Below are 5,623 nucleotides of genomic sequence, written 5' to 3' on the forward strand. Positions count from 1 at the left end.
CTTGTAAAAGAATTGCCACACAGCGCTCCTGTGCCTTGTCCTTTCACAGATCCCTCCTGTGAAGACCACGCCTGCGATGGTGAGCAATATTACTTAGGGTGCACAGTCTTCCACAGGACATGAGAAGACAACATGGTTGCAATGTCCATAGAAGACAGGCTGTTCTTGGATATCATGGATCAAGGAATAGTAAAAAAACAAGTCAAAAAGCTGGGTCACACCTTTACCGTTTAAACCGCAGAGACAACGCTTACCTAACAACAAAGAACTTATCTACAGTCGATTCATCTCCTTCAAGCACAAACTTCAGGGGACAAAAGAACATTTCTTTACCTTCATGAAAGAATATTGCAGAACAACCATGCAAAAATGGCACCTGCACTCCAAGACTCCAAAGAGTGTTGGTACTTACCAATATTCGGAGTGTATCATCCTAAAAAAACAGGGCAGATAAGAGTAGTATTCGACTCGAGCGCCAGGTGCGAAGGCGTCTCGCTAAATGATGTCTTACTGTCTGGTCCAGACCTCAACAACAGACTTCTGGAGGTACTTCTACGCTTCCGCAGAGATTCCGTAGCATTTATGGCTGACATACATGTTCCACTGCTTCCTCATCAAGGAAAAACACAGGAACTACATGAGGTTCTTCTGGTACCGCAATAACGACCCCAATGAAGACATTGTAGAGTATCGAATGAGAGTGCACGTCTTCAGAAACAGTCCTTCCCCTGCAGTCGCTATCTACGGTCTCAGACATACAGCCCGAGAGGGTGAAGCAAAGTATGGGTCAGATGTCAGATCCTTTGTGGAAATAGATTTCTACGTTGACGACTGCTTGAAGTCCACACCCTGCAATCAGTCTCCTGAAAAGGGCTCAAGAGTTGCTTGCTTCATCTAATTTGAGGTTGTACAAAATTGCCTCCAACAGCCGTGAGTTAATGGAAGCCTTCTCACCCCAAGACCATTCAAGTGATCTAAAGGACTTAGATCTTACTACTGACTCCCTTCCCATGCAGCGGAGCCTCGGTATGCTCTGAGATTTAAAGGCAGACACATTCACCTTCCAAATCAGCAAGGAAGAAAAGCCCTTCACACGCAGTGGAGTCCTGTCCCCCATAAACAACTTATATGATCCTCCGGGATTCGTAGAGCCTGTTACCATCCAAGGTAAAATGATGTTAAGAGACTTCACCACAGAGACGTCTGATTGGGATGATCCGCTTCCCACAGAGAAAAAGGACCTGTGAATAGGTTGGAAGAAGTCTCTCGAAGCTTTGACCATCCATCACGTGGCACGACACTTTGCTTCTGTGCCATCAACTAAAGTCAAGATGCAAAGACTATACACTCACCTAAAGAATTATTAGGAACACCATACTAATAGGGTTTTGGACCCCCTTTTGCCTTCAGAACTGCTCAGGTAGCCCGTGGCATTTAAACGATGGCCAATTGGCACTAAGGGGCCTAAAGTGTGCCCAGAAAACATCCCCCACACCAATACACCACCACCACCAGCCTGCACAGTGGTAACAAGGCATGATGGATACATGTTCTCATTCTGTTTACGCCAAATTCGGACTCTACCATTTGAATGTCTCAACAGAAATGGAGACTCCTCAGACCAGGCAACATTTTTCCAGTCTTCAACAGTCCAATTTTGGTGAGCTTGTGCAAATTGTAGCCTCTTTTTCCTATTTGTAGTGGAGATGAGTGGTACCCGGTGGGGTCTTCTGCTGTTGTAGCCCATTCACCTCAAGGTTGTGCGTGTTGTGGCTTCACAAATGCTTTGCTGCAAACCTCGGTTGTAACGAGGTGGTTATTTCAGTCAACGTTGCTCTTCTATCAGCTTGAATCAGTCGGCCCATTCTCCTCTGACCTCTAGCATCAACAAGGCATTTTCGCCCACAGGACGGCCGCATACTGGATGTTTTTCCCTTTTCACGCCATTCTTTGTAAACCCTAGAAATGGTTGTGCATGAAAATCCCAGTAACTGAGCAGATTGTGAAATACTCAAACCGGCCCGTCTGGCACCAACAACCATGCCACGCTCAAAATTGCTTAAATCACCTTTCTTTCCCATTCTGACATTCAGTTTGGAGTTCAGGAGATTGTCTTGACCAGGACCACAACCCTACATGCATTGAAGCAACTGCCATGTGATTGGTTGACTAGATAATCGCATTAATAAGAAATAGAACAGGTGTTCCTAATAATTCTTTAGGTGAGTGTATATCTTCTGCGATGATTCAGTCAAGGCAATTGCAGCTGTAGCATACCTAAATAGAGATGGCCTTGCGGTTCGCCCGGCAGTCGTTTTGCGGTGAACTTTGCGAACATATGGAGAAATTCGCGCCCGCCATATTCTTTTACATTGTGAAGAACTTTGACCTATGACACATCCATCAGGTGGTACAGGACAGCCAATACAGACGTTTCAGCACATGGACATACCCCCTACCTTATAAATAAACCTGATCTGGCCGCCATTTTACATTCAGTGTTTTGCCAGTGTAGGGAGAGGTTGCTGTGTGGGGCAGGGACAGACTGTTAGGGACACCAAACGCTAGCTAATAGGGCCACAAAAAAAGACCATTTCCTATTCTTGTCCGCAATTGCAGACAAGATTAGGCATTTTCTATTATAGTGCCGGCGTTGTGCGGTCCGCAAATTGCGGAATGCACATTGCCGGTGTCCGTATTTTGCGGATCCGCAAAACACTTACGGACGTGTGAATGGACCCTCATAGTAACATTATTATAGGTTACGTTTTATCTTCATGTATATTCTAATGGATTACCTTCCGTGTACAATGTTATAATATACTTTCTATGTTAGACAGTATATTATAGTGCCTTTATATTGTGCGGCAGTTGTGTGCGGTTCTGCTGAGATACTGCAGGTATATAGAGGGACAAGCGTTACTGGAACAAATAATTTCTACTGGTGTGATTTACCAGTTTATACCCATAAGCGGGTGTTATATACCAATATACTTTCTTTATAGTGCATTTGGGTACAGTATAGTGCATTTGCGCATGTGCGTATGCGAAAATTATATTGCCGATATTTCGCATTGAATTTTTTTTTTATGGAGATCGCAAATTCTAATAACACATCTGGTGTCACTGTCCATGTTGTGGGACTATTTGTGCACTTCTAATAATTATTTCTTGGCTGCAAATATGAGCTGAAGGTTTTTCAGGTTCGCCTGCCATTAAAATGAATGGGACCCGCCGCGAACTTGCGGTTCGCGAACATTTGATCGCGTTCGCGAACCGTCCCAGCAGATGTTCGTCCATCACTATACCTAAAGACCATTGACGTCAAACAACAATGCCATATAGGATTTGTCATGAGCCGGACCAAACTGGCGCCACTCCGCGAACTCACGATTCCCAGACTGGAGCTCTGCGCTGCTGTGCTTGCAGTGGAGTTGGCTGAACTTATAACATCAGGAATAAACCTGGAAATCGAGGAAGTTGACTTCTACATGGACAGCAAGGTAGTCCTAAAATATATTTGCAACAAAACCAGACGCTTTTACGTCTTTGTCAACAATCGGGTGCTGAGGATCAGGAGATCCACTTGTCGTAAACAGTGGCATTACATCCCTACACAGCATAATCCTGCGGACCATGTGACTAGATCCGTGGCACCAAGCCACCTTAAGGACACAACGTGGTTTATGGGTCCTGCATTCCTGTACCGTTCAACGTCTTGTAGTACCAGAGCCGACACGTTTGACATGGTAGACCCAGATGCCGATGAAGAAATCCGACCTGAAGTATCTGTTCTACGTACAATGACTTCAAACCACCAACTCAAATCCCATTGTTTCAACAGGTTCTCCACCTGGAGGTCGCTCGTTTGTGCTATAGCCTGTCTAGTTCATATAGCTCAGTCTTACAAATCCAAATTACCTGTGAGCCAGTAGCCCTGCAAAAGTTGGCATCACTGCAAACACGCCTTTACCGCTCCTAATCTGGAAAGGTCCAAGAGTATAATAATTCACACTATACAACACAAATGTTATGCTAAGGAAATAGACTACCTCAGCGAGGGTCAAACAGTCTCCAAGGATAGCGCTTTGATGACGCTTGATCCCACCATGGACCAAAATGAGAAGCTACGAATGAGGGACTTAGTGGTGGCGTCAGTTGACGCCAGACGGGGACTGTTCTGCCCAGCGGAGTTCAGAATCATTACAGATCACGTCTGCCTCCGTTTTGGTATTTCTGTAGTGATTAGTGTGGTTATAGCACCATCTAGCGGTGTTAAGTTGTCATACACTTTGTTTTTCTTGTTACAAAGACTGCTGCATTGTGGGAGTGCAAAGCATCCTGGGAAAGAGAAGCCTCCAGTCACCAGGGCACATCCTTCTGCATATCTCCTTCTCAAACTTCACCATCCTTGTAAAATCATATCTGGTGAGAGATCTACCTTTGTTTCAGGGATATTGTGTTATGTAGAGCTGTTCAGCTAGTTATAACTGTTACTCAGGGAGTTGTTACTACTGTTAGACATGTAATCCTATGTATAGGCAGCCATTTTACCATGTGCTTCAGTGTTAATGCAAATGTTATAGTACATGCTATCTATACTTTATACATGTTATTTGTATTCTTGTAGTTTTACCGCACACTCGTACAATCTCTCACTCACACGCATCGCGCAGAGAGTACAACCTGTTGACCAATAAACAAGTTAGACTACGAAGAACAGTCCTCTTATTTGGAAGACAGGACTGGTTTATGCTGAATGTCAGACTGCACACTGTGTGAACGTGTAAGAAGACAGAACAGACGCCCTCAGGATAAGCCCTACATCATATCGGTTGGTGGACGTCGTGTCCTCACACCCCCTGCTGGTGTTGGAAGTGGTAGGAGGCGGTAAGCCGGGGTTAGACGTGCGGTTTGGAGGATGGTTATGGCGAGGTATGCTGGGGGGGATAAAGTGGCCCGCCATTATTAGCGATAGGTCTGGTTATGAACAGATATAGTCTCAGCACAAGTACCGCATACACGTGGCACTGCTATATACACACTACAGATGGACGGTTACGTTACCAGTAGCCCTATTAGATATGCACTGTATCTTTCAATATGTGAGCTAATCTCGTTAAAAAAACCACAAAAAACAGAACCTATAACATGACGTCAGGGAATGACGTCATAACGAAGTGCCCTCTTCATCCACGAGCTGGTGACGTATCAGTACATGTATTACCGCACTGTCCTCTGGGTGGCGCTGTGCGAGCACACTGATGCCGTCACGTGACCCTCGGGTAGCGACGTGGCCTACTGACCAATCGAGCTCACAGCTTCACCATGAGAAAAAAAAAAAGTGGGCGGGAAATTGAACTCATTTACATAAACAGCTGGGACCAATATGAAACGAGCAGGTGGCAAAGGCGCTCAGCGTCTGCAGCCAATAGGAATGTCAGAGGGCGGAGTCCTGAATAGCGCTCCACCAATCACTGCGCAGAGATGAGGCGCTGTCAATCATCTCCAAGGAGTTTCGCTGATACTGGCGAAATGAAAGTGGAAAAAAGCTAAAGAAGGTGTGATCGTGACGTCATTTTACTGACCAATCAGCGCTCCACACGCTATCGCAAGCTTGCCC

Source organism: Bufo gargarizans, chromosome 2 (genome assembly GCF_014858855.1).
Source record: "Bufo gargarizans isolate SCDJY-AF-19 chromosome 2, ASM1485885v1, whole genome shotgun sequence".
NCBI lineage: Eukaryota > Metazoa > Chordata > Amphibia > Anura > Bufonidae > Bufo > Bufo gargarizans.